Source organism: Hylobates moloch, unplaced genomic scaffold, assembly GCF_009828535.3.
Source record: "Hylobates moloch isolate HMO894 unplaced genomic scaffold, HMol_V3 SCAFFOLD_1, whole genome shotgun sequence".
Classification (NCBI taxonomy): Eukaryota; Metazoa; Chordata; class Mammalia; order Primates; family Hylobatidae; genus Hylobates; species Hylobates moloch.
The window spans coordinates 49971795-49984012 of NW_026652276.1; positions in this window are offsets into that span (position 1 = coordinate 49971795).

Consider the following 12218-nt stretch of genomic DNA (forward strand, 5'->3'; position numbering starts at 1 on the left):
ATGTAAGATGTTTCTTCTCAGCTATGAAGACATCAGGTCATACAATGAGGTGTTTTGTCTTTGCAGTAGTGTTAGTTGAAGTGCCAGTGTTCCCTGAACTACAATGTGTGTTCCTAATTAAAACTGTCACTTTCTCAAATGTGTTCAAGGGACTGGCTTTCACCCTTAAGATGCTTTGTTTCTAAATCCTACTTGTTTTTTGTTTCAATTCAATTATGATGTTTCTGTTTAGTTCTTGTTGTGTAAGCGCAGTGATATGTACTATTAAAATTCATAGTGAATACGTAACATCTGCAAAACCATTGATGAAAATTTTCAGCCCTAGACACTTGACACCAAGGTGTTGATTTGGGTAACTACATGAAGAGAAAAGAAATGTAATTGAATGCTTTATGAGACTAAGGAAAAATGGGGAAATCCTGAGTTTGTTGTTGCTGTGTTGTGTTGTTAAAAATGGTATAACTTTAATAAAAGAAAAGGAAGGGCAGTCAGACCATAAAAATTATCTAGTCCAGATAACATTTTCAGCTCCCTTTTATAACATTTTCAGATAATACATTTTTAAAAACTCACTGCTACACGGTTTTGTTCTTTTAAAGGGTTGTATAGTTCATTTTATAGTAATAAATATATGCTATTTAAAAATCAATGCATTTTCAGTGCTGTTTCTTCATTGATTGAAAAGAAAAAAGAATGCATCCATTGGCCATAGACATATCAATAAGCTATAGTGATTGAAAACAGATAAATTATTATTTGGCATAGCTGTCAATGTTGCAAGACAATTCTTCCTGAGGCTCTCACATTGCTGTGAGTGAGGCACTGGCTACATATATTCTGTACTATCTTTCCAAAGACATTGGGCAGCAAACTGCTTTGGGAAGATAGAGATGGTGCTTCCTTCCAGAGCAAAGGCAGGTATATTTACTGCCTGTTAGAAAATACTCAGGTTTATGAAACTCCCAGATCCTCTTCTATAATGAAAACCACTGCATGTGCACCTGCCCCCTTAGGATTACCCTGAGGAGATTATGGCTCAGAGGACAAGCCTCAAAATGCTGATACATTGGTTACTGTTGTTATTGGAAATAACACGTTATCTGTCTCTGACCATGAAGTTTTCTATTTTCTTCAGCATTTATGAAATGATGTCAAGCTAACACATTAACTTGCACATAGGGCAAAATTTCAGACCCATCACATATTTTTTAGCCGCTGGCAAAATGATGATAGAAATTACTGTGTTTCTAGTATTCCTCCCCATTTTAATCTGTTCATATGCTTTCTCTCAGGCATATACATTTCTTTTGCCCTTCCAAGTTCTGAAATAAGTACTAGCATGCCCTACCTTAAATGCTACCTTTTAAATTATGCTTCTTAAATTTTAAACATCTGCAAAGGAGTTTCTTCAACACAACTGACCACTCATTTCCTTGAATTCTCTCTCTCGGCTGATCATGTTGTCTATATCACCTCCGCCATTTGTCACCATAGTCATACATTATAGCATATCATTAGCAACAAGTTTCCATAATTTTAATTTCACAAGTTTTTTTTTTTAATCACAAGCTTCTTGGGAAAGAGTTGCTCAGTTAACTCCTTCCAATATCCCGATTCCGTCAATGCCTGAACTCAGTTGGAATCTATAATCCATTGAACCAACATCCTTTTTTTCTAAAACACTCAACTATCTCATGGCTTCTCTTTCTTATGGCTTCAGTTTAAGTTAATTGGCCAATACATATAACACCTCTCTACATACCCTGAATGCTCTGTCCCATCTCAATGTCTTTTTTATTATTATTGTATGATCAGAGTTGTTTAGAATAAGATTAGCAGAGAGAGAGTCTTAGTCCTTTTGTGTTCTGGTGGTTTGAGCCTGCTAGCAAAACCCAGGTGTCTTGCTTTATTGGGCCTATTGCACGGACTGTTTCCTGGACGTTGCATTCCCTTTTGTTACTTTTAGAGTGGCCAATGTTCACTGCTTTTTCGGGACATCATCAAGGAGACTTTCACATGCACCTTCTAATCCTCCAGTGATACCAGAGTTAATTGTCTCTCGTCTGTGCTACCCTACCAGGCATTTCTTTACTTTTAAACACTAAGTTATTGTATATTATTGTAAATGTAACTAGGTTACAAAATATTAAGCTCTCTTTTTCACATCTGTTGGCTTATTTGAATCAACTACCTTATTTTAAGTTCCTAGAGAGAAAGAAATTCATCTTTTTTTAGTATTTATACTTATAACCTAATAGAAGGGAAACAATTCGAAGGGTATGGCTTTTAGAGACAAGGGATTTGCATCACAACGGTGGGAATCTTGGCATAATTAATTTCAGTTTCCATATCTGTGAATGAGGAATGAGGAATGCATTTTTCTTGGAGAAATATTGCCTAACTAGAATAGTTAGGATAACATAAATGAGGCAATACACATTAACCAAATTATAAAAATCCTGGTACATAGTGACTGCAATATAAACTTTTAATGAATATGATGATAACAAATTTGTTGAGCCTTCCCAAATATTTAAGCCAGAGCAGTATATGTGTTTCTGATTATCTATATTATATTTAAAAGAATATTTGAGTAGCATGCTTATCTCGCTCAGTTTCAAAACTATAAAGAGAAAAGGATATACTCTATTACACTTTTCCCAGAAATGTTTATCACAGATTATATTTACTGCATTATAATTATGATTATTAGAAAATATTAATATTATGGATATTTTACTCAAAAAATTGCAATATCGTATGAGCAGTCAAAACTGGATTTCTCTACTATTTTTGTTTCAGAGAAAAAATAACAGTAACCCCAAAAATCAATTCAACTCTAATTGTTCAATGTCATTTATTTTCCACAATTTATACTGGGTTTCTAAGATGCTTGTAAAATGTTGTTCGGTCAGAATAATGATTATTTATAAAGTAAGTCTGTTTTGCACACAAAATTAAATAAAATTCATCTCTCCATAGGGTATTCATAAAAGTGTCAAACCATTTCATGATAATTTAATTTAAAGCTTAAGCTCTGGGAAAAGAGGGAAAAAAATCTGGATGTTCTAATTATCTGAAGCTACTTTAAATTGAGAGTTGGTAATAAAAAAAAAAAAATGCCAGCACAGAAGGGTCACCATTAGGGTTAAAAAATTCCATTCTTCATGAATATTAAAACTCTTAATCATTAACTTGAATTGTAGTTGAACTAATACAAAATACTAACCCAAAATGCCCTATATTGTATGTTTAGTCAAATGAATTTTTATCCCTTTAAAATTATGGAAATTAAGAAGAGTTTTGTTAGTTTCTCAGGCACTTGTCAGTACACCCAGTGGTTTATGACTGTGACGGTGTCTCCACATTTATATTGCCTTAGTACTAAAAATTCACATTTTGTATCCCATGAAAAATAATCCATGATTAACCTTTATTCTCAGAAGAAAATCTATCCATAAGAACACATTTTATCTAGAAAGGAAAACACCTAAATTATATATTTTTGGAAAACACCTAAATTATATAATTTTTTCTTTTTTTTGTTTTGCAATAAGTTACACTGACTGTAGTAGATATCTTCCATTCATAAGGGATAAATTTTCTGCAAAACAATAATAAAAGCATATTTGAACGATAAAATTTATATCAATCTGATAATAATTATCATTTACAATAGAAAAATTATAATGCCTCAGAGATACTGTCTACAAAAAAATTCAAAAGAAACATATCATGAAGGAAGGTATAATATATAATATTTCTGAATATGCTCTTTCCTGAATACTTACTTTATTATTATTTACTAGTATACATATATGTATTTCAGCTAATCACATTGTAAATGCTTCTGTAATTTTTAAAAAGTCTGCATTTTTGCCAATAATTTCTTAGAAAATTTGGCACCATTAGAGATGCTATTAGAGTAATTAGGGAATAAAAATCACTAGTTATCATGCAAATCTGTTTAACTTTATTTTTAAAAGTATGAAATGCAAATGGCTAATACATTTCATTATAGATACCTTTGAGGTGTTTAAGTTAAATTAGCATGAGACAGTCACTCACATATATATTGTTGGAAATATTTTTTTGAATAATCCAATAAATATGAAATACCATTATACCTATGGCAAAAATGAAAGGATAAAGAAATTGGGCCTCTACTTTCCATGAGTTATCCTAGTTTCTTTGGATGCGTTATTTTATTTTAATATTTTACTAGCATGGGAGCATTATCAGAAAGATGCAATTAGCGTGATTGTTTCCTGAAATATAAAGCTATAATGATATCCCAAATTTACAATCATTATATTTTTTTCATTGGCTTGAGATATTCATGATTGAGAAGTACCAAGTCTCTAATGGTGCATTCTTTTTATAACAGCCCTTTACATTTTTCACAGCCCTGATAATTCTGAGATATCCTTAGCAATTTTACAGCATTTTTTGCTATATTATTGACATATAAGAAATCTCACATGTTTAACTTGTAGTATTTGACACAATTTTGCATATGTGTGTCATCAACCTAGTCAAAATACTGAATATATCCATTACCCCAAAAGTTGCCTCATGCCCACCGCTCCCCAACCCCATCCCTACACAACTATTGAATTGCTTTGTGTCATTATAAATTAGATGGTGTTTTCTAGAATTTTATAAAAATTGAAGGGTAAATGTGTACCTTTAAAAATCTGACTTCTTTCACGCTGTGTAATTTTTTTATTTGTTCATGTATTTTGCATGTAGAAATGATTCACTGATTTTTATTGCTGATTAATAGTTAATTGTATGACTATAGCACAAATTAGTTACCTGTTCACCTGATGATGGACATTTGAGTTGTTACCCAGTTTGATGGTACTACAAGTTAACATTGCAATTTCGTAAACCTTCATGTTCCAGTCCTTATATGGAGATGAATTTGCATTTCTTACGGTGTTTTTTCTGTCCTGCTCCAATTTCTGAATTTGCATTTTTCTTGGAGAAGTATTGCCTAGATAAATTAGTTTGTAAAAATCAGTTCAATATATAAAATTAATTGTATTTCTATATGATAGCAATGAAAATCAGAAATTTTTTTAAATAACAATTTACAGTAAAATTATTTGGATTAAATCTGGCAAAAGATGTGCAAGATCAGTACACTAACAACTGCAAAATATTGTTAAGAGAAATTAAAGAAGGTAAGTAAATGGATAGATAGACTGTATTATGGATTAAAGATTCAATATTGCTAAGGTACTCTTAAATTGAACAATAGATTCAACAAAATTCCAATCAAAATGTCAGCAGGTTTTTGTTTTTGTTTTTGGTAGAAATTGACAAAAAAAAAAAAAAAAAAAAAACTTTAAAAAAGAACCTTACAACTTACATGGACAACTTACGTTGCCTAATTTCAAGATTTTATTATAAAGCTACAGAAATCAAGACAATGTAGAGTTGATGTCAAGATTGACAACTCAATCTGTAGAAAGGAATAAAAAGTCCAGAAACAAATCTGTGGTCAACCGATTTTTCATAAAGGTAAAACAATAATTCAGTGGGAAAAGGAAAGTTATTTCAATAAATTGTGTCAGAACAAAAAGTAAACTTCAACTTATACCTTGAACCATAAACAAAAAATAAGTAAAGATGGATTATAGATTTAAATGTAAAACTTAAAATTCTAAAACTTCTATGAGAAAGTAGTGGAAAAAATATCATTATCCATGTAAGTTGTAAGGTCATTTTTTAAAGTTATTTTTGTTTGTCAATCTCTATCCAAAAAAAATCCTTCTGACATTTTTATTGGAATTCTGTTGAATCTATTGTTCAATTAAAGAGTACCTTAGTTATATTGAACTTTTGATCCCTAATACAGTGTATCTACCCACTTATTTACCTTTTTTAATTTCTTTCACTTTAGCTGGGCAATAATTTTTTAGACAGGAAACCAAAAGCATGATTTATAGAAATAAATTTAAGTTAAAGGAGTTGAGTATTTTAAATTCAGAATATTAATCAGTTTAACTTAAAATCATCTTGAGATAGAGTGAGTAAAAGGAAGGAAGAGAAAACAGAAGCATGAAGAAGGGAAAGAAAAAAGATTTAGATATTGTAGTATTTTTTAGGCTAAGAGTCTATAAGTAAATTGTACACTATACCTAAATACAAATAAAATTAATATAAATGAAATAATAATTAAATTGATTGGAAAAATCACATCATATTAAGAGTAAAATTATAAAAAGATTATGCTAATCTTAATTGTAGAAATTCATTAACTCCATGTATCATCAATAAAGTTTACAACTATATTTTTCTAAACTTTATTTTTTTTTTTCACCAGACAGTGTCTTTCTCTGTCACCCAGGCTGTAGTGCAGTGGCATGATCTTGGTCCACGGCAGCCTCAACTTCTGGTTTCAAGCAATCCTCTCGCCTCAGCCTTCTGAGTATCTATAACCACAGGCATGGCCACCACACCTTGCTAATTATTTCTACTTTTATTTTTCTAGAGACAGGGTTTCACTATGTTGCACAGGCTGGTCTTGAATGCCAGAGCTCAAGCTATCCTCTTGCCTCAGCCTCCCAAAATGCTGAGAATATAGATATGAGCCACTGCTCCCAGCCCTAAACCTTAAAGTCAATTATATTGACATATAATGAAACATCATAAACTGCACATATTTAAATTGTATAATTTACTAAATTTGGACATATAAATCACCTATGAAATAACCACCACAGTCACAATTTAAAAATAATTTCATCAACCCTTATACCGTTCTTTAGTCTCCTTCCTTCCCTCAAACCTACCCCCAGACAACACTGTTTCATTTTCTGACATTGTGGTTTACTTTGAATTAAATAAATTATGTTGACTGGTCCCGGTGGCTCACGCCTGTAATCCCAGCACTTTGGGAGGCCGAGGCAGGTGGATAACCTGAGGTCAGGAGTTTGAGACCAGCCTGGCCAACATGGTGAAACCATCTCTGCTAAAAAAAAAAAATACAAAAAATTAGCCGGGCATGATGACGTACACTTGTAATCCCAGCTACTCAAGAGGTTGGGGCAGGAGAATTGTTTGAACCCCGAAGGTGGAGGTTGCAGTGAACTGAGATGGCGCCACTGCACTCCAGCTTGGATGACAGAGCGAGACTCATCTCAAAAAACAAACATATTTTGATGGAAACATGTAGCATGTATACTTTTTTAGACTCAATTTCTTCACTCAGTATAGTAATATTGAGTTCACCCGATGTGATTGTTATATACCAATATTAACTTCCTTTATACTGTTAAGTAGTATTTGATTATAAGATATGACATAATCTGTTTATCCATTTATCTGTTGACGAACATTTGGGTTATTTTCAGGTTTCGATTGTTACAATTTTTATATGGACATTTTGTTTTATTCTGTTATATATATATATATATATATATATATATACATAGAATGGCTGGTTAGTATGAAAGATCTTTAATGTTGTAAATCAGGTTTCTAAAGCAGCTGTGCCCTGTTACATTTCCGTCACTACTATATGACAGTTTCAGTTGGTTTGTACTCTCAGTAACACTTGGTATGATCAACTATCTGTTAGCCAATCCAATGGGTGTGTCTTATTATATGACACATTATAATTTTAATGAGATATCTCGTTGTTTTAACTTGCATTTCTCTGAGTGGTGATAGTGGGCATCATTTTATATGTTTATTTGCTATGAACACATCCTATGAAGTGTCTGTTCAAATTGCTTCTCCATTTGTTAATTGGGTTGTTAGTTTTATTATTGAGATGTAAGTTTTTTATGCATTCATATTACATATCCTTTAATTTATGTGTAGTGAATATTTTCTTCAAGTGTGTTGCAGTCTTTCTGTCTTCTTAGTAGTGGCTTGAAAAGCAAAGTTTGAACATTTGAATGATGTCCAAGTTATCAATTTTTCTTTCCCTGTTTTGACCAAAATGCAACATGTTGTGACTTTGACCAAAGTCACAAAATTTTTCTCTTATGTTATCTTCTAGAATTTTTACAATTCTAGGTTTTGCGTTTAGATCTATTATCCATTTTGATTTAACATTATATGCTGTGAGGTAAGGATGGATGTTCATTTTGTTCCTGCATAGCTATTGAGTTCATTCTCCATTATTCATTTTGAAGATTTCTCTTTCCCAAGGTAATTGCCTTTATCAAAAATTAATATACCATATATGTTTGAGTCTATCTACATTTCTATCTAAATACAAATATAAAACCTAAAATCAGATAGGATAAGGCCCATAAATTTGCTCCTCTTTGTAAAAATTGCATTAGTATTAAAGACATGTTGCATTCTTATATAATTTTTAGAATCAACTTTTCAATTTCTAGAAAACAAGTACTGCTGTAATTTTAACTGAGATTGCACTGAATCTATAGATCATTTTGGCCAAATTTTTCATCTTGGCAATATCGGGTCTTCCAATCCATATGTATGGTACATCTTCCCTTTTGTTTAGGTCATTAGTTTCTCTCTGCAATTTTTCACAGTTACCAGTGTGAATATTTTGGACATGTTTTGTTAGATTTATTCCTGAGTGTTTTAGATGTTGGGGAACTACTACTGTAAGCTGATTTTTTAAATTGTTTTTAATTGTTTACTAAAAATTGTTTTGCAGATTGTCTAGGATTTCCCACATAAACAGTCACATTTGTCTGAAGACAGAGATACTTTCCTATGTGAATTTTAGAGTTGATGTCAAGATTGACTTTCCTATATGAATTTTATTCCCTATATATAAAACTAGGCTATCCTGAGCCAGCATTGTTTCTTGGTTCCCATTGTCATGAGAACAATTAAATCTTTTCACCATCAAATATATTGTTAGCCTTAGATGTTTTTTTTCTCGCATGCACACTATCAACTTGAGGAAATTTGCTACCATTTGTAGTTTGCTGAGAGTTTTCATTATAGATGTATGTTGACATTTTAAAATATGGTTGTTACACCTATTGAAATTCTTTTATTTTTCTCTTTTATTCTATCAATATGGTAAATGACATTAATACCAAACATACATTCCCAGGATAACATACACTTGGTAATTATGTATTTTACTGTGGAATTTAGCTTCCTAATATCTTACTAAGGTTATTTGCAGCTGTTTTCATGATGAATATCAATTTATAATGTCCTCTTTTGTAATTTTTTAGTCATGTTTGGTATTATGGGTCATGCTGGCATCATAACTCTACCTAAACCAAATTAAACAGTGAATCTACCTCCTCTGTTTTCTAAAAGATTTCTGTAAGATTAATGTTATTTCTCTATGATGGTTGATAGAATTCACCAAAGTAACCACCTAGGTCTGCCCTTTCTTTTGGAGAAGGATTTTAGTAACAAAGTGAATATCTTTATTAGCAATAGGGCCATACAGATTTGGTGTTTATCGATTTTGGTAAGTTATTTTTCAAGAAATTTATTTATATCATTGAAGTCATCAAATTTGTTGGCATAAATTTGCCCATACTCTCTTTTCATTATTTGGTTAATGTCTGTAGGATCCATTGGTGAAATCTTTTTCTCATCCACGTATTGGTGATTTATGTTCTCTCTTTTTGTTGTGTTCAGTATAACTACAAGTTTGTCAGTTACATTGACCTTTTCACAAAACCAACTGTTTTTTTTTCTCTGTTTTTTATTTTACTTTATTTTATTTTATTGATTTCTACTCTTAATAATTGTTTCCCTTGTCTTAGCTTTGTTTTTTTAATCTAATTTTTTCTATTTTTTTCAATAAATAAACTTAGTTCGTTGACTTTGCATATGTTATTTTAACATAAGCATTCAAATATATATCTTTTTCTCTAAGAAATGTTATAGCTGCACCCTCAAATGTTTAGCTGTTGTATTTTCATTACCATTCAATTCAAAATTAATCACCCTTGTCACTTGGTATTTAACTCAGGAATTATTTAGAAGTGTGAATGTTTAATATTCACATATTGTAATTTTCATAAATACTGTATTATTTATTTGTTAATTATGTTAAGATCAGAAAATATACTCTGAAATACTTTAACCTCTAGGTTTTTATTGAGGATTGTTTTTTGGACCAGGAAATGCTCTATTTTGGTGAATAGCATATACACTTGAAACAAAAGTAAATTCTTTCCTTTTGCAGTCATTTGAAGTAGTTTCCTATGAATATCAGCTGGGTTAACTGTTTGATACTGTTGTTCAGCTCTTCCAGCATATTACATTTTTACTAGTTTATCTGACACATTTGGAGAGAAGAATGTCAAATGTACTAAAATTATGGGTTTATATATTTCCATTCTTAATTCTATAAATTTTTGTTTTATGTATTTTGAAGCTTTATTATTAGATTTATTCAGCTATATGTGTTATGTCTTGCTCGTGTATTGTTTCTTTTATAAATGTGCTTCTTTTTCAGTCTGTTGAAATCCTTGTCTTGAAGTCTCTTTTATTGGATACTAAAATATTTACTCCAACCTAATTATATTTGTAGTTTTTATAATAAATCTTTTTCTATCCATTTATTTCAATGTGTCTGTTCTTCAAGTTTAAAGTGAATACCTTCCTAATAATACATAGAATAGTCTTGAATTTTTATCCATTCTGTCAAGGTCTGCCTTTTAACTGAGGAATCTGGACCATTAACACTTAATGTAATTATTAATATGGTTAGATTTAGTATATCTATTAAATATATTATATATACATATATTATATATAACATATATAATATACATATATTATATATAACATATATAACATATATAATATACATATATTATATATAACATATATATTATACATATATTATATATAACATATATATTATATACATATGTACATATATTATAACATATATATTATATATAACATATAATATATACATATATTATATATAACATATAATATACACATATATTATATGTAACACATATAATATACACATGTATTATATATAACACATATAATATACACATGTATTATATATAACATATATAATATACACATGTATTATATATAGCATATATAATATACACATGTATTATATATAGCATGTATAATATACACATGTATTATATATAACATATATTATATACACATGTATTATATATAACATATATACACATGTATTATATATAACATATATACACATGTATTATATATAACATATATACACATGTTTTATATATAACATATATATTATATACACATGTATTATATATAACATATATATTATATATACATGTATTATATATAACATATATATTATATATACATGTATTAATATAACATATATATTATATATACATGTATTATATATAACATATATATTATATATACATATATAACATATCTATTATATATACATATATTATACATAACATATATTATATATACATATATTATACATAACATATATATTATATATACATATATTATATATATAACATATATAATATACAAATACATATATATGTATATTCCTCTTGCATTTCTTATGCCAAGGCAACTTCAAGACAAATCCCCTAACCTCCCAACCAGGTTTGACTGCTGCCTAACCTCCTTAAGCTATGACTTCTTCTTTCGCTAAGGGGAAAATAATGTTTCTTTCTCCTTTAAGTTAGTTACTTTCATTCTTTTCAATATTTCTTGGCAAATATTTTGTACCTCTTCATTCTTTTTTTTTTAAGTTATGGAAATTCTTTTTTTTTATTATTATACTTTAGGTTTTAGGGTACATGTGCACAATGTGCACGTTTGTTACATATGTATCCATGTGCCATGTTGGTTTGCTGCACCCATTAACTCGTCATTTAGCATTAGGTATATCTCCTAATGCTGTCCCTCCCCCCTCCCCCCACCCCACAACAGTCCCCGGAGTGTGATGTTCCCCTTCCTGTGTCCATGAGTTCTTATTGTTCAATTCCCACCTATGAGTGAGAACATGCAGTGTTTGGTTTTTTGTCCTTGTGATAGTTTACTGAGAATGATGGTTTCCAGTTTCATCCATGTGCCTACAAAGGACATGAACTCATCATTTTTTATGGCTGCATAGTATTCCATGGTGTATATGTGCCACATTTTCTTAATCCAGTCTATTGTTGTTGGACATTTGGGTTGGTTCCAAGTCTTTGCTGTTGTGAATAGTGCCGCAATAAACATACGTGTGCATGTGTCTTTATAGCAGCATGATTTATAGTCCTTTG